General features: G+C 38.0%; 1 protein-coding gene across 1 annotated transcript in view; it reads left to right on the forward strand.

The window, feature by feature from the left end:
• Positions 1 to 24,026, forward strand: part of TLN2 (talin 2) — a 245,453-nt gene that overhangs the window by 89,010 nt on the left and 132,417 nt on the right. Inside the window, exons 4-5 of the mRNA XM_067305763.1 lie at positions 4,258 to 4,340; positions 15,853 to 15,913. The gene's annotated coding sequence lies outside the window, so the exon portion shown is untranslated. The remainder of the gene's footprint in view (positions 1 to 4,257; positions 4,341 to 15,852; positions 15,914 to 24,026) is intronic.

The raw sequence follows: 24,026 nt of genomic DNA on the forward strand, positions 1-24,026 counted from the left end.
GGCGGAGAGGAACCTCCTGAAGTTCAACAAAGGCAAGTGCAGGGTCCTGCACCTGGGGAGGAATAACCCCATGCACCAGTACAGGCTGGGGGCTGACCTGCTGGAAAGCAGCTCTGCGGAGAAGGACCTGGGAGTGCTGGTGGACACCAAGTTAAGCATGAGGCAGCAATGTGCCCTTGTGGCCAAGAAGGCCAATGGTATCCTGGGGTGCATCAGGAAGAGTGTTGCCAGCAGGTGGAGGGAGATGATTCTCCCCCTCTACTCAGCCCTGGTGAGGCCACATCTGGAGTGCTGTGTCCAGTTCTGGGCTCCCCAGTACAAGAGGGATGTGGCACTACTGGAGCAAGTCCAGCAAAGGGCTACAAAGATGATTAGGGGACTGGAGCATCTCTCTTATGAGGAAAGGCTGAGAGAGCTGGGCCTGTTTAGCCTGGAGAAGAGAAGGCTGAGAGGAGATCTTATCAACGTGTACAAGTATCTGAAGGGAGGGTGTCGAGAGGATGGGACCAGACTCTTTTCAGTGGTGCCGAGCGACAGGACGCGAGGCAACGGGCACAAACTGAAACACAGACGCTTCCGTCTGAACATGAGGAAAAACTTTTTCACTGTGAGGGTGGCAGAGCACTGGAACAGGTTGCCCAGAGAGGTGGTGGAGTCTCCTTCTCTGGAGATATTCAAAACCCGCCTGGATGCGATCCTGTGCAACGTGCTCTAGGTGACCCTGCTTGAGCAGGGGGGTGCCTTCCAACCTCAACCATTCTGTGATTCTGTGACTAAAACATAGGAATTCATGCTTTGCCTGATAGACCATGTATTTTGATTTGCTTTTGTTTTTTATAGCAATGTTTGGCTAGCAACAATTATAAGTAAATAATAAAAAAAAAATAGTGTAGCAGAACTCAAAGGGGAACACAAACTCAAGGGAAATAGGTGGACAGAAATATCTTCCACATTCAAAAAACATTGTACAAGAGGATGCTGGAATTTATCCATGTAATCTCAGTGAGCCTGCAGTCAAAATGCTCTTGGGTTTAGCTCCTTAACAGCAAACAGCAAGAATTTTGAACATGGAATACTTGGGAAATAACTCTAAACGACAGAACTGTAGTTTACCTCTGATTCACAATACTCAGTATATGATTTTGTGAGAGTACTGAGAAAGCATGTTCTAGCCTCGTGCTTATTTCTTAAGTTCAGTATTTATGTTGTATAGATAACACCAGTAGCATTCGAAACAAAAACATTGTAGATACCTACCTGCAGCTAATTAAAAAAAAAAAAAACTGGTGGGGTTATAGCTTAAAAAAAACCAAACCTCCAAATACCTAGCCCCATTGAATTTTGTGTGGATTTCCAGAATTAGGTGCTTTATTTATGCACATGGTTTTCCTCCCTCCCTCCTCCCCAGTTAAGAATTTAAATGGTAAGTAGGATCATTCTGTCAACAAATCGGGGGTTAAGGGCAGGCAATTTGCTGACTGAGCTTTGGGCAGTTGAGTTTCATTGCCTGGCTACGTTCCAGGAAACGAGGAGAATAGAATGAATAAACAATGATTGTTCATTTTTTAGGCTCGTTTTAGGCGCAGTTATCACTTTGGAAAGCAGAAAAGTAGATGGCTTCTTCAGTGTTAATGAACCCTGTTGAAAAATAAACATTCTTTCCATAGTCACATTTTTTGAGCTAGTATCAAAATGAGGTACGAGCAATTTTTGTTTTGCCCTAAGACTCTACAAGATGAATTCATTTGTTATCTTAAATGTTCAGATCACTGAAAATATATTTTAAGTTATAATTTTGAAACCTGTTGTTTTATTCACTAGTTCCTCTGGATTTAGTATGTGCAAAAGTACTGCTTTGTTTCTTCCCTTGATGTAAAATGGGAAAGATGCAGGTTCCTTCACTTCCTTCCTTCCCAGTCTGTTTCTGGTAAGCACTTGCACAAGTAGTTAAGCCTTCCCGATGGACTAGAGAAAAGTAAATTTCTGCTCCTGTCAGAGCAGGGAAACTATAGCACCATCTTTGGTTAGTAGCTTCAAAACAAAGGCTGTTTGGTTTTTGTTTTTGTTTTTTCCTTAGCTGCGCCTGAAAAGAGCAGGTTGTAAAATAGGTTCCCAACCATTTAAATCATGTTGATGGTAAATGAACAACTTGCGTTGAATTGGGAAATTTATTGGGAACCTTTGTCAGATGTGCCTAGAAAGAAACAGTACTGAGATGGGTCACTTCATTCTTTGCTGCATCAGGTTTTGTTGATCCCTGGATGTAATACCTTCTTTAGACAGTCATTTTTGGTATAGTTCTGGGAAGTAGTATTCTTTCTTGATGAAAGCTCTGAGTGGAGGTGAAGATCCTTCCAGTTAGTACTTGATATTCTCAGACCTTGGGGATTTGAAAGGGCTTCTGAGGCCTTTGTAAACGAAGGACTGGAGCTAGACACATCAGAATGAAGGCATGGTCTGTTGTAAGGGATTGAAATACTTTACAGTTTTGTTGAAAACAAATTTTAGAAATTTAAAATATGTTTAAGTGCAGAAAAGTCAATAGCAGCTACCAGTAAAGAGTGGCTGACAAATTGATGGGCTGTACTGAATAGGCCTTCGGGGTGCTATCGTAATACAAACATTTCATTCAAAATCTTTTATATGCTGATATAACCACCTGAGGCTATGTGTTAGATATGCAGACATTTTGCACACTGAACTTGCTTTTATCCTGATTTGCCTTTCAGTTGAAAGATGTTACATTTTTAGCAGATCCATCTAGTGCAGGCTGGTGGCACACTTTTTGATTAAAGTTAATTGTTCATACTTTCTAATATTGAAAATTTGCCCTTCATTTACAAGTTGAATATGTGTGGGTTAGAGGTCTGTTTTTAAAAGCAAACTACTATGATATTAACTTTAGTGTAAGTGCAGGTGATCTATTGGATGCTGGGATGGTTGTCCTAAAGTACACCATGTTTATTCTGGCCTGGCATAGAGTTAATAGTTTAGTTGACATAGAGCTCATGTGGCTTAAATCCACTAAAAGGAAAAAAGATCACATTTCTAAGCAACCTACACAGGAGAAAAATCCCATGATAAATTTAATTCTATTAGAAACATCTTTTTGCCTATATAGCTTTGGGTGGTGAAGTGTTGCAGGAATTCTTTTCTTGCTATAGGCTTTTCCAGTTAAGAGGCCTTTTGAATTGTGTAACTGTTTACATATGAAACTTCTTTAAGTTCCTGGTCTTTCCAAATTCATATGTAAACGAGTTTCAAATTTGGATAGTCAGTATGGATCTGTTTCCTATGAATTTTTTGGCCGTAGTAAGATTGTGCTCCAAGAGGTTCAGAAGTAAGGGTAAAAACCTTTTATAATTGCAGTCCGCCTGCTGGAGCGTATACAGGCCCTTGACTTCCTCACAGCAAGCTTTAGGTCATCCTCTGTGTGTCCAGACATTGCTGTGCCTGTAGAAGTGGCCAGAGAGTCTGTAGTCTTTGCTTATTTGAGGAGAAGATGTTGCTCTTCTCATAGCTCTGGATGGGGAGGAGGGTGGAATTGTCAAATTGCAATTTTTTATATTCAAATTGAATTCCTCATGAGATGAGAATTAAACCTGTATGTTAAACTAGCTTTTGTTTAAACTTTAAAAGCAAAACAAAAACACACACAAACCTCCCACCCCCAAATGACCAAAACCTCAAACTAATATTTTTCTTGTGTCTTAAAAGCAAACCAGAACTATTAACTCTGATATCTTTATTTTTCTGTGATCACAATCTCTGAAGGGATTTCAGTGTGAAGGGAAACAGCCCAGTGAGGCTTCTGCTAAACTGTTTTCCACAATAAGTTCCTCCACAAAAAGACCTTAAACCATACAAAAGCACTGGTAATGCAAAATAACAGTCTTAAGAGGTAACTCTGACTGTGTGTGTAGTTTATGTTCACACCCAGGCTTTTGCTGAAAGCTTTCTTTTAAGTTCTTCTTTATACTATTTCAAGGTATTTACCTGCATAAGCTCAGAAGTTATTTATTAGGGACTTTTAAGTGTGAGTAATTTGGAAACCTAGATTGAATTTCCCTTTTTTTTTTTTTTTTTTTATCTTAAAGCTGTTCTTTTTGGCAATGCAAATTCTGACTCCCAAAGAGAAAAGGAAACTCCTAACTTCCTGAGTTGCTTCCTTTCCAGAGTGCTGGCAGAAGGGACTTCAGAACTAGCAAAGAGCGTCTTGGGGATAAGGAAGTAACTTGTTTGTTTCCTGTGTTACAGACCTGGTTACTGGAGGCATTCCACATGGTCAGGCAGTACTTTCAGATGAACTTATTTTCTATTAAATGAAGTTTAATTTTGAGGTAAGATTCTGTTTACTTTAACTTCCTTTGTTATGCATATAATGACATTTGACAACTCTTACATTGATTTAAAACTTTTATTTACTGCCTGTAAAGATCAGTGTGATATTTTCTTTAAAGAATGCATGAAATAGTTGAAGATATGACTCTGTGTTTAAAAAAAAAAGAAGAGAGAAATCAAGTTGAAGAATAAATGTAATGCACAAATACTGAAGCTTCAAGTAAAGATTGTGATTACTAGCCAGGAGGACAAACCTGACCATTGCAGTTATTGACAATTTTAACCAGCTTCCAGGGAGACTGAGGGTTTTAAACACAAGTGAGTTCTCTAAGCCATAAGAGAAAGGGCTGTGCCTTTCATTGATATGAGAACAAACAGCTGAGAAGATGACTGACTTGGTTTCATCTTAGCGCGTGTAAGAAAGGTGGCAAAAAGAACATGGAGAAATGATTACTAGGCACACAACAGACTTACTGGCATTGTTTCTACTCTTGTTGTGCTTTGAAAAGTGAGTATCGTATAAAGTGGTAAGGCTGGTTTTGGGCAAAGTGTTGATGAATCTTGCTGTACACTCTTAATCTGTTGGAGTTATTTTAACCTTGTACACATTACTGTTCTAAATGTGTCTCTGGCTCTACGTCCGTGTCTGGAAATGGTGCTCGTAATACTGAAAGGTCACTAATGGGATTTTGTGCTGCTATCCTCCATGTTTGAAAAATGTCTGTAGTGAACTTTCAGAACAGCCTATAATTAATGTAGCATGTCAGCTTATATCAGACAGGTCTAAGGACAAGGTTATGTGAAGTGAAATCAGTAGAGTAAATAGTTATTTAGAATATATATTTCATTGTAGGCGTAATCTTTGAGATGGCTATATGGTTAGTAATGCTAACTGCTTTGTTCATATTATTATGTAAGTGGAGCTAAGTATTTATAGAGCATTCTTGTCATCAAGCCTGCCAGTAAGAACCTCCAAACTTTTGTGCTTTTAAGAATTATCACTGCATTAAATACTATTTTCCTGTGCCTTTCTTTCCCTTGTTCCACTGACACTGTTATCAAATCATGGCCATCAAGTGTGGTATCAAATAGTATGGATGAAGATCTTAATTAGCTTTTTTTAATCATTAAAATATTATCTCTTAGTGTAGTCATACTAATTATGTCTGGCCATTCAACTGATTGAACTGGATTAGTAAATACTTAGTCATCAGACATAACAGGTGCTTTTAGGAGGGTTCCTGGTTTCTTATTTGTGAAAGGAGATTTTCCCCAGGAAACATTTTCAGTTCATTTATGTTGGCCTGATTGAATGAATCACTCAAAGTACACAAAGATTTTTCCTCTTTTCTGTCAGTGGTATGTCAGTGTTACTGGCTTTTGTATACCTAAGTGAATGGCAGGAGAATGACCTTCAGAGTGAGGTGTTGTCCTTGAGAAATTCAGTGACCTCTTCACATGAGATCTTTGTTTACTGACAGCCGTAAGACATGCTTTAATATGGAAAGTTAAGATCTTTTTGAAAAAGCTTCCTACTGAACTGATCATGGAAAGTGCAAGTCTGAACCTAAAGCTTGTTTAGGGTACATCCCTTTCTGGATATGGAAATCACTTGAGAGAGTACTTTTGAGTACTGGAAAATGAACTTAAGTGATTCTGTACAATTATGGGCTAAAACAGTATCCCAGCAGCAGCAGAAAATCACCAGAGTCGCCTAGGGGAATCACTGTCAGTAAGGAGTATGGATAAGCTGTTAGTAAGGAAAGCTTTAAGTCCCTTTCTGCATGCATGCACTGGAAGGAAAACAAAATCTAAAAATTTCCATAAATGTTCTTGCTTGGCTTTAATGTTATGTGATTGTCTTTGCAGAAATCCCTTTCAGGGGAAGACTTTTTGAGGGTTAATGACAACGTGTTTACTTGGAATTTTCTAACACAAAAATGCCCAAGGAAGCTGCTGCTTGCCTGTCTGCCACTGCTCAGTGGTCTTTCTGCATCAGATAGTTCAAGGTATTAAGACATGAGAAACTTGGGATATTAAAGTAAACTTGCACCATAGGGCTTTGAGAGGGTTGTTCACTTGTCAATAATGATTTATGAATTTTAAAAGATGCTTTATGCTGTTGATTTTGAGTGGATTGCCAAGCAGTTCTCTGAAAAGAAATTCTTGAAAACTCTCTTCATTTAGCTAGAAGCCGAAGGAATATCAATTTGAAAAACAGAGCTAGGCAATGTTTGCAGTGGGTGGTGAGTGAAGCCTATTAAAATAAAATAAAAAGGGGGGGGGAGGGTAGATTGTTCTGTTCACTTTTTCTTTTCATAAGTGAAAACATCCTAAAATACTATTATGGGAAGATGCACTTCCAGGTGCTAATTCATATTAAATAACATCAGTTCTTAAAGGAAAAAATAGGAGAAAGCTATGTCATATTCATTGTAGTATATGTTTTACCAGTTATGTTATTTTAATGGTGGGGATGGTTGAATAGCTTTTTCTAAAGCAATATTAATATTACGATGCATGAAATGATTATGGACTTACTCTGAAGGTAAAGTTTATGACTTAGCATATAATCAGTTATACAAACTTAGCATATAAATCAGCTGCAGCCATTACAGTCCAAAGGGCAAATAGTTCAGAATTAGATCTCGGGCTTGAAGATCTTGAGTGGTGCTCCCTCCGTTCTGAGTTTGTGTTTGTGCCCAGTTTGGTCTGGGGAAGGGGATGACTTCGGCCAACTCATTTAGTCCCCATCCTTGGTCGCTGGATAGGTAAAGGGATTTCCTGGTACTGCATGTGTTGACTGTTCCAAGTTGTCACCCCAGGATGAAAGTTTGTTTTATCATCTTTGTGCCTGTGTGCTGGAATAAAACCCTCCAAAAAGACTTTGTGGAGTTTGTAAGGACAAGAACCTGCTTATCTGTACAATTGTAGTGCTGGGAATACATGAAGAAAAGATAAAAATGAGCAAACGGCTATTGAATGATTACTTTCTGAATTGCTATATCAGCACATGAAGAATCTGTTCAAATGAGAATCCAATAAATTGTTTTTTTGTTAAAATGATTTATTCTGAGACAGCTTCATCTTTTTCTCATGTGATCTGAAACAGTAATTACAGCTTCTTGTTGACACCAATATTTAAGGAAAAATAAATAATTGGGTGAAAAGTTTTCTGCTTTTAAGGGTCCATGAGAAATCCTATTTGGTTTGTTTCATCTTGTTCCTTTCGTTACAATAGCAAGACATATCACAGAATCATGAATGGTTCAAGTTGGAAGGCACCTCTGGAGATTGTGCAAGTCCATCCCCCCTGCCCCAGCAGGTCACCTACAGCATGTCGCACAGGATCGCGTCCAGGCAGGTTTTGAATATCTGCAGAGAAGAGACTCCACAACCTCTCTGGGCAACCTGTGCCAGTGCTCTGTCACCCTCACAGTGAAGAAGTTTTTCCTCATGTTCAGATGGAAAAAGATACCTAACTTGTCTTTGAAATTCATCATTCAACACTTGTAAGTTTTCAGCATTTCCAGATTTTTAAGATTCAGCAAAACATAACCATGTTCTTGAACATGAGAAATTCGCAAACAATTTGACATGCAAGTGTCATATCTCAAGAAAAGCCCTTCGCAAGTGCCTGGTGGAAGAAGGCCCCTGTAGTGAAGTGCTGGTTGTGACAATGCATGGGAGGGGAAGTGGAGAGCCTGGGGCAGAAGATCAGTAGCAGAATCCAAGTCTCTTTCCTTTTCCTAAAGCCACAGGTGTTACTTTTAAGTTTTATTAATAGCTTCCCTTAAACACTGAAGTTGTGCTTAAAACAACTGCTGTATTACTTGTTTTCCACAGGAAATAGGCACTTCACTGAAGAGCATAGCTGTGACACAGCACATCATAAGCAAGTAGGAAACCATGATAAAATTGCAATTCCTGCTGAGGCTGGATAGATTCCCATTTTTAACAGTTGGTTTGCTTAGTGATCTTAATTTTTAATTTCAGTGTTTTGGTGCTTTCCCCATTTTGAAGGAGATGTGTGTTTTACACCGAAGGAATAGGATGTGAATGGAACTTGGAACTCTGAAGAAATATGCAGGTTGTTTTAATGTAAAATACGGAGTGGATTGGGAAGTAGTGGTGTTGGGGGTTAAGCTGTAATAAGCACAGAAAGTATTACACAAGGAAACATTTCACTCCTGTCTTGCAGTGCTGCTGCTTAGCTGTAACAGTAAGGTAGATCTTTGAGGGAATGACTGGAGTTGCACAAGAAAATAAAATAAAGTAGCATAAAATGGCTCTTCCAGATAATGGAACATTTCTGTAAGAATAAGAGGGATGCGAAAGGCTTGAAAAAGTAGGTCAAGTAATCTCATGTTTATGCATAAGAATTCTAGTGCAGGTTTAAATTGTGTAATACTGGATGAATGCTGTTCATTCTTCAGGTACCTAATACAAGATTTAGCACAATGCTTAATATATTTTAGATAAATATCTCGTAAAAAATCAGCAGTTTGGGGTATTTCTTTTAACTGTGGTAGTTTAAAAAAAAAAAAGTGGGGTAATATCACTAATATCACCAATTATGTCAGTTTGTTTCCATGAACATAAGATGTATTATTTTAAATTCTTTCACTGAATATGCATACCCTGAATGTATTATAATGTGTAACTTTGTGGGAAGTATCCTATGCTTGTTTTATATGAAGAACAAGCTAATTATATTCATTTTTTCTCTATATCCTTCAGTCACAAGTCCATTGATAGAATTACTTCAAAATTTTGAAGGATTCCATTATTAATCAGACTGTAAATATATAATTCAATACTTTCAATGCAATGAACCTCCTGTTGCAGCTGGAGTTGATTAATGATGCTGAGGCTGCTGTTGCAATATAAAGGTTGCATTTAAATGCATGGTGTGTGTTGCTTAAGTTTTAAATTTATGTCTAGAGTAGTCAGCCATTCAGTCAGATGATGAGGAAGGGAGGAAGGGTAGGAGGGACAATGTGACCTGGAGAGCACTCATTGCACTGGACAATGTGAGGGAATTGTCTCTTCTCCTTAGTGCCTTTTCAAATGATACGTTTCACACTGATACGCAGTGTTTAAAAGCCACAATAATTGAGGTGTATGTGTGCACACACTTGTATCTACACATACATACACAAATATGCTGTATTTATATTAGTATGTGTTTATATGTGCGTGTATATACACACATAAAAATAAAGACCATGTGTCAAAGCAGAGTGGTACTTGCATTGAGATTTGGTATGTTTTATCATTAAACATGTTGTTTGCCATACCAATCACTTTAATACCTTCTTACTAAAATAAGTCATAAATCTGAATTATTTTATAGTTGTCTGATTGTAAACATGCTACGTGTTTCTACAGTTAGTCAGCTGTCATTTATTTGTTCTTTTTCAGGTAGTAATAAGTACAAAATAGTAATAGTTAAGAGATTTTCCTTAAGTACTGGCATGACTTCTTGCCCGTATGCCTTGTGCTTTGTTGTTTGCTACAGAAATAGTGTGTTTAAAAACATCCAGTGCTTTGCACTGTGCACAGAAGAACATAACCTTGAGGAGATCATGTAAGGGTGGATGTGGACTTCTATTAAGAAATATCCTTCCTTGTGATTTTCTAATGTGAAGTTAGGGGAATGATGCTATGAAATATTATAATTTTAAATTTATGATTCCAGCTTTGTATAATATTCATAACAATATAGTAACTTAGGTTTAGTGATTGTTTTGCTTATTGTTCCTTTAAGCTAGGAATTATTTTCCAAACATATTTAAACACTTAAAAGAAGATAAACAGAGTATTTGATACACAACAACAAGAGCTCATAAATAATCTTCTATTTCTCAGAAGAAAAGTGCTGATTCCTGGGCAGGCCAGCTTGCTGGGTGGCAAGTTGAGCCTAAATTTTGTAACAAATGGGATTGCATGAGTCTAGCTGCTTGGAGCTGTGTTACCTAAAAAGGGTTGGAGAGGTTTCATGCGGTGGTGGAGTGAATGAATCTCCCTGTACTGCTGTTGCCTGTATTGGTATTTATCCAAGTTTCTTTTTATTTTCCACTTCATGTGTCTTTCATGGGTGATACTTTAGAAAGTGCCTAAACTGACTGTGGAAGTCAGCAGTAAAAAAGAAAGTTTTGGCACATGGGTAGGAGCTCAGCACATCCTAGAAAGTATATGAAAATGAAAACTGAACCAAATCAGCTTTGTGATGTTGGCTGCAGAAATTGACACTAAAATCACCAGTGAAGCTGGGAATGAGTAGTTAAATATGAAATGATAATGTATTGGAGTGACAAGTATGTCTTCAGCTATTGTTTCTTAGTACTTCTAAATAAGTTGGCATAAAGTCATTTTGTTGTGGTTTTCCCTTTAAGGATGTGGTCCAGAAAGAGAATGTTTTCAAACTGAAAACTTGGAATTGTTGGTCATGAAGCCATGAAATTTCCAACTGGGAAATCCTGTTGCCCTACTTCTTGCAGCCTTCCCTAGCATAAAACCTTTTTAGTGGAAAACCTGCAGGTAGAAACCCTACAGGGAGAATAAGTCGGTGTCTGTGCCTGATTTGCAGCTCAACTGCTTGCATGGCTGAGTGCCTCACACAGTTTTGACTAACTGTATTTAAGACTTAATCCTCTGATTTCCCACCTAAATAACCATTAAATAAGAAATCGTTCATCTCTGAGAGGGCTACTTGATAAGTATCTTTTAGGTGGCCACAAGTGGAAGCTCTAGCTGGAATTGTGTGTTTAGGTAGGAGATGATACCTGTGGTTTGAAACTTGGATCTCAGGTTGATTTTTCCCATTTGCTGCTGCATATAATCAGTAGAAATAGTGACAACAATTGCTTATCTTTTCCAACTGTGATTGGAAAGCAATCTCCTCTTTCTTTTGTAAAGTAACCTTTTTATTGCTGCCTATGTCTGCCTCAGGTTGGGGATACTTTTGTGTACGTTAGGAAGGGCTGTGGCTAAAAACTTTTGGGAGGCTGAATATATTGCAGAATGTAGGAATGAAATGATGTGTACTGGTCGGGTGCTTCTTGGAGCTGAAGGTGTTGATCCTTTTGTGGTCCTGTCTGATCTGTGAACCTCCCTGCTAAACTGCCTTCTCTTCCATGCTGTTGTCAAGCAGTTGAGGCAAAGGAGGCCCTGGTGTGACACTGGTAGGTCAGGTTTTTTTTCTGACTTAAACACAGTTGTCTGGAGGGGTGTGTTTTGTGGCATGTACTTGGTAATTCTTTTATGTGTAGTGAATTTTAAGTGACAGCAGTAGCTAGAGTTCCACGCAGATTTTGTTGTTGTTTGAGTTTATACCTGTGCCACAAATACTAACCTATCTAATATCATATCCTTTCAGTCTTGTATGGGAAAGTGTTTGTGTGTATTCATATGCATCTGTCCATGTATACATATGTAAGCCTGAGTGTGTAGGAGTGGAATGAGTGTGTGCTCTTCATGTGTAGAACATGCCTTGTATACGCCTCCTCTGCAGGAGTAACCCGAAGACGCATATGAGAACCAATAGTGGTGGAACGTAAGATTCATCCAGTGTTTTTTGTCCATCTTGAAATAGGCTTTGCTAGGAAAAGTAAGTGCATGTAGTGAATCCAGGTTCATCATCTGAAGAGTCTGTTACTTTAAGAGGTTTTTAGTAATACTACTGCCAGAGTCTCCTTGTGAGCATGTTTCATGTAGTAGCAGGTTTGATCTTAGATTAGCACACTAAGTGGCAGCGTGCTAGGCTAGGTATAATCTAATTGATATGTATGCACACACTGTCACACCCAGCTAAAAATCCAGCTGCGTTTTATGACCTCTTCGTTCATCTCCGTTGTAGAAGTAGTAGCCACTCCAGGTTCCATCCTGGTCTCTTGCAGATTGTTTTTCTCAAGTTTAGGCCAGTTCCAGAAGCTTTCATAGGGATTACACCAACCTGTGTTTTCCTCCCTTCCTTATCCTGTAGCTGTAAGCTTTTTTTTTTTTTTTTTTTTTTTTAACCTTTGTGGTTATGGGATACACTCTTAAAGCTATAAATAAATGAAAGTTTTGGTGCCTGCTTGAAACAATCACTCTAATGGATGTTAGGTTTCTCATATATCTCAATCTCTGTATCCTCTCATACTTTGTGGCTGTGTCATTGGGCATTTTTCTATGATGCTACTGCATGATTAAAAAAAAAAAATGCATGTGTGTGTGTTTGGGGGGGGGAAGGAGGGAGTGAATAAAAAGAAAAAAAATATATCCTTTTCAGGAAGGGAGCAGCTGTTTTTGTTTTTCCTGGCTTGTTTGGGTCTCCAGATCCCCCTTCATAATGCAATAATTTTCCTAGATTTTCAGACTCCCCTCCTCACTGAGTGAAGCTAGGCAGGTCTTGACTGGTCCTAATCATTTCTATCTTCAGCATGCACCCGTTGCCCTTTCTGCTGTAGCAGCAGCATGTCTCAATTCTTTGAAGGTATTTTAGTCCTTACAAATGAGGAAGTAAAGCTGGAATGTAAGACATCGAGAGTGCTGGTGTGAGACCGTGCTGGGTGCAGTCCTTGAACGCAGTAGATTGAACCCAGACGCTCTGCAGAGCTCCCTGCTGAGACATGGACTTGGCAGGTGGGAGCTCCCTGCCCTTGCTCTGCTTCTCCACTTCCACCAGCAACTGTTCCCCAGGTAGTAACTGAGCCTTCTGCAGCTGATCGCTATAGGTCTTGTTCTTTCTACTCTTTTTTTTTTTCTTTTTTGTTCCCTCTCCATTTACCTCACTGCATTTCTTACTCAAAGCTCATCATCTGGCTAACAAGTTACTGTTTCTTACTTTTCTTGAAAAAAGCTTCTCAGTTTTTTCTAAAATGAAAAGCTATACTGTTTAGTAATCAGAAAGCACATAGAAACCTGATATTTCTTCCAGAGGAACCTGTTGTTTGCAAATCATTACAGCAGATGGCATTCAGCCTCTGAGATTAGCATGAAATGGTTAAGTATCGAGACATCCTGTTTTTCCTTCCTTTCCTCCTCCCTTCCCTTCAGTTGCTAGCATCAGTAAATGAAAGGAGAATGCATTAAACTCGCTTAAGCTTGCTGCAATACTGTGTGAAAATCCTTTGGTATTCTAGCTAGACCTGAAGTTGATGGTGCTTGGAAGAGCAGGAAGATGCTTTTTAAAATTATTTTATTATTTTTTTTATATATATATATAAATATATATATAAAATTCGACGTGTTTTGTGAATGCATCTTGTAATTTGTAGACTGTATATAAACTGTTGCATCATATACTGCTCCAGGGTGTGCCAGGATGGAATGTAATTATCACACAGGTCTGTGAGCACTTCTTTAGTGAAGGATGTACATTGGATTCTTATTGCTATCTTCACCAACATGCAATGTCTTTTTTGTATATTTTACTCTTTTGTATGCTTTATCTACACAACATGAAAATTGATAAAGAATGATAATTTATGTTAAAAAAAATGGTTCTAAACTCGCATTGATTCCAAATTGTGTTTGCTCATGAGCTAAAGTTGTCTGAATGTTATGATAGATGGAATCAAGCCAGAGCATTTAAGAGGCAGAAACATAACTGATTTAACCACAAGTTAGACTCAAGTAGCAGTTGGCTTTGTTTTGAATTTTGTAATAAATATTATAAGGCAGAAATAAGAATATCCTAGAGAATTCACTGTAGTGAATTTTTAGATGCTAATGGCAAAATTAATCTATTTGCTACTAATTTTATATGGATTGTTTTATTTCCTCTTTGTTCTGTCTTCTGTATGCTTGTATATTGAAACCTGATTTAATTTCATTGCTCTGTCATGTTAGTCACAAAAGGCATAAGGCTTCCTAAGGTGAAAGGAATAGTATGTGTGTATATATATCAATATATCATAAACTAACTATTTACCATTGTAGTTTGTCCATGGAAATGATGGTTGGATATACTGCAGCAAGTATGCCTTGTTCATAAAAAGTTAAAAGCAGGTGATTACTCGAAATTAATGAAACGTTTAAAAAAACAAAAAAAACTTTTTTGTGTGTCAGAAAAAACACACAAGCAGAGCACAGGAGTGTGAGAAGCAACCCCTGAATATGGATTGATAGAGCTGTTCTGCTTTTTATTTGAAGACAGGAAAAAGAAAAAGCATGAAACCTTAAAACCCAGTGAAGCACTGAGAAGACACAGCCTAATCTCAGGTGCCCCTTTAAATGCAATATTTAGAGAATTTCTGCTGAACAACCACATTCTTTACAAAATTAATTTTAAATCCTGTTTTTATGGGGAAATGAGAACTAAAATGTGGCGTTCAGATACTTCTCCCTCAGAGTAATGGAGTGCTCACAGCAAGTATATTCTTACTGTTTAGCATGCTCCGGTTGTATTCTTTTCTCTTTGAGTGACTTCCAAAGTGATTTCTCCTTTTCCTCTGAAAAGTGATTTTTGGCGTTTCCTCTGCCCTAAATTAAATACTGATCCATGCGTATCTATTGCCATCCTTCCATCCTTTAAAACACAGTACTTTTTCTTAGATACTTTTCTATCCCTTTTCCAGATATGTTTGGTTTCTTCAATTTCTGCTTAAAAGGATTGTGTGGTTATAAGTTTAATAGACCCAGAATGTACACATTTAAAAACTAGGATGCTGGGAAAGAACGTGCTTCTCTGGTGTCATCTTTGTTGGCAAGACTGGCCTAGGGGGTCTTTATGCTTCAGCCTGGCCACTCTGTTGTGCCAGTAGTACTGATTTCCCCATAATTTTAGTACAGCAAAGTTGGATTCTGAATTATTTTAATACCAGGTCTGAATGTAGATTAAAAAAATCAGATTAAATTTATTTTGTAGTCCTTAAGTGATCTAAAGTACACTGGCTGATTAATAGTATAAATCTTAAAGGGCTGGGAACTGAATTCTAGATTTAAAAGTACCTAAATTCACAGCCTAAAAAATTGTTGAATAGCAATCTGAATGGAAGGATTTATTTGCAATTAAATGTGGACCTTTGAACTATACCAATTATTTTTATTTAAACAAAGTAAACTGACATAACAGTGGCCCAAGCTGTAATCTCACATTTACAGTCCAGTGAGATTGTGCTGGTGCAATCAGCGCCTATGTCATACGCCTTTTATCTCAGAGCATTTCATTGGTTTTAGTTCTGCTGCCTCCACCCCATCCCCAAAATGTCAAACTTCTGAATCATTCCTCAGTGGTGGGTGGTGGGGGGAAGGAGGAGGTTTTATCTACTTCAATTAGGTTGAGGCAGCCAGGTTCAGTGGTTAGAAACTCTCAGCTGAAATGCTGAAGGGGAATTCAAGCACACGTGCCCCTATATAAAATACAGTGGTCTTAAAGGAATTACTTCAAGCTATGCCTTTGTGGTAAAATGGTTGAAAGGTACTGGGTTAAATTAACTGTGCTACACAGAAAATATCCATTAAACTGGTTTGGAATTTAGCTTTCAAAACAATTGTATTTATTTGCATTTCATTCTTTACCAGGTTTCTCTGGATGAGCTTGGAACAAGGAAGTAACTCTCAATGTCCCACCATGAAAGCTTCAGTAAGATATTTTTTTTTTTTTTTTTTGGTAGGAACAGTTGTTCGTCATGGGTGTGTAATGTTTTGCAAATCTCTTTCTTTGGACCTTGGGTGTCATGATTGGCAATGATTAAAGCCTCTCCAAAATGAGCAATGACATTTATAATACAAAATATTCTTCTTGAGGAAAAATTGAACAAGGTATGAACCTATCTGCAGGGCAAGATAGGAATGGTCTGAGGCATCTAAATTGACCATTTGGGGATGCAGGTAGGAAAAAAAAAATCAAAAAACTTGCAGAGCCAACTGCCAATGTTGACACCAGCAAATACTGATCTGGAATAGTCCCTGGGTACCAAGGTTAATCTCAGCAGTTGAGTAGTGTGGCTCATGTACTGCCACTCTGCATGTTACTGCTGTAGGGCTCCTGCATGGGCTCTCGTACTCTCCTTTTCTCTCCTGCTCTCTTCCTCTTTCTTTAATGGAAGAAGTGGGGGATTTTTGTATGCATTAATGAGCCTGTGAAAGGGAAGAGGAGAAATGGATGGGTGAAAGTGCTTGTTTAGCCTTGGTGAGCTTTTGACTGTGTTTTGGCATGCTGCAGTAGCATACAGCAAACTTGACAAATAGCCTGATGCCAATATGCTACATATTAACTGTATAAATGTACACAGTTCGGGAAGAAGGATCATCATCCTAGCCAAAAAAGAATTGGATGAATTGACATGAATTTCATCATAAGTAGTAATTTCTTAGAAGTTGTGTAATGCCTTTATGATTGCATTTAGTTTCCCTAAACATACCTACTGGCCTGTGAACGTGCAGCTGGCATTTTGGAGCAGTCACCTACGAGACTGTTTTTGTAAATCTTCTGGTAGTCAAATCTGTGTCTGATAAAGGCTTCATCTTAAAATCACAAGTGTCATGTGAACAGAGGTATTGGCCAGTTTTTCCCTTTTCTGGATCGGTTTAATCAGTCGTAGTGGTTTTTTGCTCAGAGAAGCTGTATAATGTTTTATTTAAATTGATTACAGAAGAGATTCTTCACATGGATATGCACATTCTCTGGAAGGACTCTTATTTTAGTTAACTCTTCTTTTAGATTCCTTATCTTTGAAGAAACTATTTCTTTCATTCCACCTCTAAAGCTTCAGTTTCTTTAGGTCACTGTCACCTATGTCCAGTTAAGGATTTTTGCTCATTTCAGCTTCAAAAATTACATCAACTTCAGTAATACCGCCACTAGCTCCTGAAATGTCACTATTCAAGGACTGGATTTTTTTTTTTCTGTGGTGATTAGGTTTTTAGAAGAGGTATAGGTTGTGCTATCTAAAAACTTTGTTCAATCTTTCAAGGTCTTGCAGTGGGTTTGATGATGCATTTAGGTGCTTAAATAGGAATAGGGATTTACTCTAGAGAAGTAATAGGGTAATGGTTCAGGATTTGAAAAACATTTCATATTTCACAGGTATTCTGGCAAGTTTTGAGCAAACTGCCCAGTGTCTTGGCTTCTAACATCCCATGTTTTGTGGCAAGGAAACTTGGGAACTGTTGTGGGGTGGTTCTAATGGATGTGACTATATAAAGCAAATATTCAAGAAATACCATTAGTGAATTGTTGGAGTCATTCAACCATTTGAGCCTGGATAACCTACCTCTTCAGGGAACTTTCGACAAGCGCTATTGGAAGATGCAGATATGAATTGCAAATACTAGGTTAAGTTGTTCACTTGGTGTCTCAAGATTTTTGTTGCTGGTGTCTCTTTGCAAATCCCTTCCAGTGAATTATCATGCAACTTTTTTGCTTAAAAATTCCATGCTGTGACTCGCATTTGAGACCTTTCAATGAGGTCTTGGGCAGAAAAACAGGTTGTGTTGGACCGAGTCAGCATGATTACTGTTTTTGCCCAACAGTGTTTGCTGGGAGAAATTCATGTTAAATTGCAACACTAACACTCCTATATAAGTGGCACCAAAGATGCATGCCTGAGTCTGAAAAGTATTTGAGAAGCTTTTAGTAGGATGACCTTTTCCTTTTTGACTCCAGCTCCATAGCAGTGTGTACTGTGTGGTTCATATTAGAAATCCAAAAGGAAATTGTTTTGCTTGCAACAAATTCCATTCAGGTGCTCCTGCCAGCTTGATTATTAGGTTGATGTTGACTCTTTTGCAATTTTAACTTTTAGGGGTGGGGTTGGATTTTTTTGTTTGGCTGGGTTTTTTTGGTTTTGTCCCCAATTTGGGCATCATGTCAGCCAAGCAATTTTACTGGTGCTTCCTTTGTTCTCTGTGCTTCCTTCAGTCTCAGAGAGCAATCAATGACAGCAACAAAGTTCCATTTATGCAGCAGTTTACATCTCAAATGCCTGATAACTTTTGAAAAATAACAATACACTTACTGTTTATCACAATAAGAGATGCTTAAAAGTTGCAGCAAAAAAAGACCCTAGAAAATGTTATGTACAGTTCAAAGGATCAAATACTTCAAGTATTAGAAGTATATTAATAGTTCAATCCTTTTATAGTTGACCAGTACCATATGGCTTCTTATATGCTTTCTAATACTGTCTGGTTCTTAATGATGATTTCATTTAATCCATATTAGCATGTAGTAGCTTCTGGAATGACCTTATAATATTTACCTCAGAGTGAATCTTAAGCCTTTGTCACCATTGCACATATTACCTATTCTTCAGTTTCTATTAATTATTTGACATTTCGCAGTACATTTTTATTTATTATGTGCCAGTGTTTTGTTATTGTAACTGTAATAAGTAATTGGCCTGTACTAATGGCACAGAGTGGCAGGATTTAACAAGAAGATGGAAGCATCAGTATTAATAAACGTGCTTTATATTAATACATAGTGTGTTAGTGAAGCTAATGTCATGTCATACACTGACCATTGGGAATGGGTGGGTTTTGTGCTGAGAAGTTCTGAACTGATATCCTGGTGAGAAAGAAAGCATTCAGTAGCCTCTTAACTGATTTTTTTTATCATTGTCTTAGGACAAAAGACGTTATGGAAATGAATATGGTTCCTCTAACAGTGATTTTGCTGTCACTTGTATTCCTGACCAGCTTAGTAATACTGAAGGTATAAATAAAGTAGTTCAAGCACTTGGATTAATACTGAACCATTTAATACTGATTAAGGTGCTCTCCATATTTCTATATATGGCTGTTTTGACATAGGAAGAATTTTAGTGCACTGTAAATAACTGAATGGAGAAAAGTTGAGTTACCTTGAAGAGTAGAAATGACTTTCTTACTGGGATCTCTTTTGTCATGCTTTGTTTAATATAGATGACAATCAATCTCTAAGCTATCCACTTAAATTTTTGCTAAATGACTGAACACATTACCAACCATCCTGCTCTCCAGATAGGCCTGCATGAAATAATGGTTTTCCAAGTCAGGAATCTCTTAGCTTAATCCTCCATTAGTGAAGATTCTGGATGAGCAGATGAGCTTCACAGTGGAGACAAGGGTTTTTCTTGTCAGTGTGACTGCCAGTCCTGTGTAGTCCTCCTTCAAGTTCTTCTGGGCTTACTTAATTAGAGGGAATACTAACTTATTAGACTAGATTTGCATTCCTCCAAATAGCATTTTATAAATGATAACTATTTTTTCTTGCCTCACTTCCTATTTTAGAGAGCTATTGTAATTGATTGTATTGACTGATTGTTGGGATGAATTGATCAAAACTTACTGAAAGCCATTTCAGTGCCTGTGCAGTCTAGTGTGGTAGAGCAATGAGAGCAGAGAACTAGCCTATGTAAGGCTGAAGACCAGCAAAAAAGGATCTTACTTGAGGCCTCACAAATTTTCTTGTCTTTTGTAGCACAGCTGGTCCTGAAGACTTGTCTACCTCATCTAATTCAAGATGATCGTGTTGAAAATGATTGATATGGATTTTTTTCTGTCATTTCAATAGCTAGGTGGATTTTATTTTATTTATTAGTTCAACTTCCAAAATAAATAAGGAAGTATGTTGATGAAGTTTATAAGAAACTTGACCAGACCATTAGTTGCCTTCATATTCTCTTAGGTAGGTAATAAGAGTGGAGTATAAATGAAGTAACTGTTGACTACCAGTCTCCTAGAAAAGAAAATGAATAAAAAGTTTCAGGGTGGCATCAGATGGTATTCAGGAGGGTGGGAGAAAAGCAATAGATAAAGCCTTATATAATTTACCTGGCCATCTTTATTTGATTCCTAGCAATACTGTTTTGGTATCTAAGGAAAGATTCCCTGACTTTCTGTTGAATGGGCATAGTATATTACTGTACAAAACACTAATGGCATATTCTAAACTCTGTCTATGCATGTCACTTTACGTTTCCTCAGTCTTTTTAAAGTTTGGACCACAGTGGATGAACCCATTAGGTCATATTCTAGCTATGTCATTTAATGACTAAATTAACAACTCTGAAATGGCTTATTTCATCCTACTTTGGGGCAGTTGCCAAGAAGTGTCAGGCATAGTTCAGAACCTTGAGTGGCTCCTTTGAATTAATTCAGTAAAACGAAGCATTGAAGTGAGTGTGCTTGAAGGTTGTAAATCCAGATGCAGCAACTTAAAAATGCCCCTTCAAAAGATTGTAGCATTTCAGCATGAAAATAGAGCAAATATGCAGAACTCTGCAAGTCTGGATTTAACAGCCCATTTGGTAGTTCAACCTATTACCATTGTCAGTGTGAGTTAGAATCTGTGGATGAAATAATTAGAATACTTAAATCTGCTGCTTTGGAAAATCTGTATCAGCTTAACTCTTTCACAGAAAAGAAAGTATTTTTATCTTCATTTATTCTTTTTATCCTATTTATCTGTCTACTCTTAGATTACTAGAAATCGGAAAATATTTTTGAAGCTGTATATTATTAATCTCCAAGCAAGTTGTGGCACTTATGATAGACCTAAATTAACCTTTCAAGCAGTGTTATGATTTTCAAAAAAATCCACCTCTTCTCTCAGATACTGTCTTAATTATACTCTTGGCATCTGTGAGCACCTTTATTACCATCCTCCCGAGCAGCCTCATAAAAGGTCTTGTCTCAATCTTGAAAACATTTCATCTGGAGAAGAACCTGGCAAAAGGATGTAGACTCACATATTGTGGTTTCTACAGGCAGTCATGTTGCCCATTTTCAACTTTTTCTTGCAGTGTTCTCACCAAATAGGATCAAATGCCTGGAAGGAGAGACCCCTCCAAAGAGTTTAGTCATTGACTGCCATATAAGAGACTCTTGCTCATAAGCTTAATGACTTCAACTTTAGATCTAGCTCCACTCAAGCTGTTCGCTTCGGTTACCCAAAAGCTATTTTGGCTCTGCTGGGAAAAATGATGTTTCTCCAGTACTCCCTTATAATTCATATTCCTTTTGAAGATGCACTCATGTGAGTTACTTTGCAAATATGCCTTTTGATTTAAAAAGCAAATTGTAGTTGAAACTGTATTACTGATAAACTGAATGTTCTCTATACAACTCTTAACAAGACTCGCTTAGTTTGGTCTCTTACATAACTCTGCTTGAGGATACTTCCTTGCTGGGTACTTAGTAAAATGGATACTGTACCTGTACGATTACGTGTGAACAGACAAGAGCATAATTAACTGCTAAAACTCTAACAGTGTATTTCCTAAACTTGACCTAGTTCAGCCTGACACCTTCATTTTACAGTTTTTCAAGTGGTCAAAGACTACACTACAGATAAACGCTGTGTATTTTTTCTGAGGTTCTTGAAGATTTTAAATGTAAACTTGCTTATCAGACCTTGTAGTATATATAGGCATTATGGTTGATTAGGGATTTTCTTGGGGGGAATATAAAATTCTTGGATTTAAACTGTCTACGAGTATCTTACAAATGTAGAATAAACGGTGTTCTGTGCAGTACAGTCTTGTTTGTTGCATTACAGCTGATGGAAGGAAGACTTGAGGTTTTTTCTTTGAGCTTCGAGGGTTCTGTCTAGTTGCTTCAAACAGCATGCTGTGCCCGAGGTTGCCAGATAGAGTAGTTTTGGACCCGGGCACTAAATCAGTGCCTCTGTACTACTCACTGCCATTTATAACATCAACTTTTGGTGCATTGGTTTACTGCTGTTGGATTCATCCTCGAGCTAACTTGAGGAAAATTGAGATTGTGTTTTCTGGCTGCTGGATGAGTGCATATTGCTGCTCCCTCCTAAACTTACTGACAGCATAACTCCTAGTGCAGTGTTCGTAAATATGGTCTTTGGGCATCAGTGTTAGAAGTTCTCCCAGAAGCACCTCTGCGCTCTTCTCAGTGGAATGGCAAAGCAGCTGACCAGTGATGAGATCTTTAGTGTGTTGTCCGTCAAGGAACTGATGATGAAGTCCTTGCTATAACACATGGACATATATTTCAGATATAGAACCCACAAATGACTAATCAGATTCTATACAATGATCTGGTGGAGAAGCCTACTGTTCTGAGAAAGCATACTAATAGCACCTCTTAGACACATTTGATTGAGTGCATCTTGCTTCAGATGAGCTGCAAATGGGCAGTTGTAGAATACTAAAGAGAAGGCAGGCTTCCTTGGAAGGAAACGGTGTGACCTTTGACAGGATAATCATATAAGATGATAAATGTATTGCTGAGAGTAGCAATGACCAACTAGTTCAATTGCCATTGTTAATTTGATAATAAAAGTATTTGTTTAATGTCTGAACAATCATCTGCTCAAATGTCTGCACTGTGGTCCCATCATACTTGACTTTGAAGGATGACACTTCCATCTGAATTCATAATTTTGGCAGTACAAAATGTCGCTAGTAGTCCAACAGGGCTTGTATTCTTGTATACTTTTTGCTTAAGGTATTCTTGCCATCCACTGGACCAGTAAGGAAGTCTTTGACGTGTTGCAAACAAAATTAGATATTCAGTTGCCACAAACAACAGGAAGTGTCACGTGTCCTGTTTGGCTTGTGCCCTGCACCAGCATTTAACTGGTGGGAGTACTGAGAATACAGAACTTTTGACCCACTGGATCTTGTTACAAATTTAATCTAGTATAAAAATATTTAGCTTTGACCATACTAGCATGCATATATGCAGGCTTCTAGACTGTGAAGTCTCATGACCTAGATTTCTGTTTGCTCAAGCTGAAATGAACCAGTTAAGAAATATCTCCAGGGAGACAAACCTCTGCTAAATCATAGCAGAGCTTTACATTTAACCATAACAGAGGCAGTTGAAACTCTGCTTTAACAGGGTGGGTGCAGTCCATATTCAACAGTGTCAGTGTTAGCTGTTCTACATTTGCCTAGAATAGAAGTGTAGTTGTTTCAGTTATTTTGGATGGTATACTTAGTTAAAACACTTTATTTGCAAGGGTGTGAAATAGAAGGCAAAACAGTGTTCATGTCCTCATAGCATTAAGCAGAGATGATAAAAATATTGAATTTTCCGTTTGTTTAGCATTGCAGTTGAAAATACACTGACAATGTCACTGCCCCACTGGGTATCAATACCCCAGGTGTTGGCATGGGAAGGGTACAAATAATACCTGGTGGGTGCCCAAATTATTGGGGAGGTCAGTGTTTACTAAATGGTCTCCCCTCTAAATTCCTTTTCATACATCTCATAAACTATTCTCCTGCTGTCTTATTGTATGCTTTTAGCTTGATAATACTTGTTCCTGCTTGAATTATGGTGTGCAAATTTTCCTGGTCAATAGTCAGAGGCACAGCCTTCTGCTCTGGGCTAGGTGTCTCTGGAGAGTCCCTGTAAGATGCTCCTTGGCATATCCGTGCTTCCCCTTGCTTAACTTTATCTCTTTGCAGAAGCAGCTGACTGGGTAGTTGTTACATCAGTGCCCCAACCCAGTCCAGCAGAGCGGGGCTGTCACATTTGTCATTTTGTCATGCCAGTTAATGTGCACGGGACATTGCGAGGCAGTCTGTAGCTAGCAGATACACCTTCTGTATATTATCTAAAACTCACACCCACAGTATTGATCTGGCCTGTGAACTTTCAAATTAGTGTAGACTTTGATTCCTCGCTGACTCTGCATTCACTTAGTGAGCCTGCCGAAAAACATAAAAGCTTTCCAAGTAGGGAAGGCCTTATCTTGATCAGTACAGGTGTCATCCATCTCAATGCTT

This window comes from Apteryx mantelli, chromosome 15, assembly GCF_036417845.1.
Source record: "Apteryx mantelli isolate bAptMan1 chromosome 15, bAptMan1.hap1, whole genome shotgun sequence".
Taxonomy (NCBI): Eukaryota; Metazoa; Chordata; class Aves; order Apterygiformes; family Apterygidae; genus Apteryx; species Apteryx mantelli.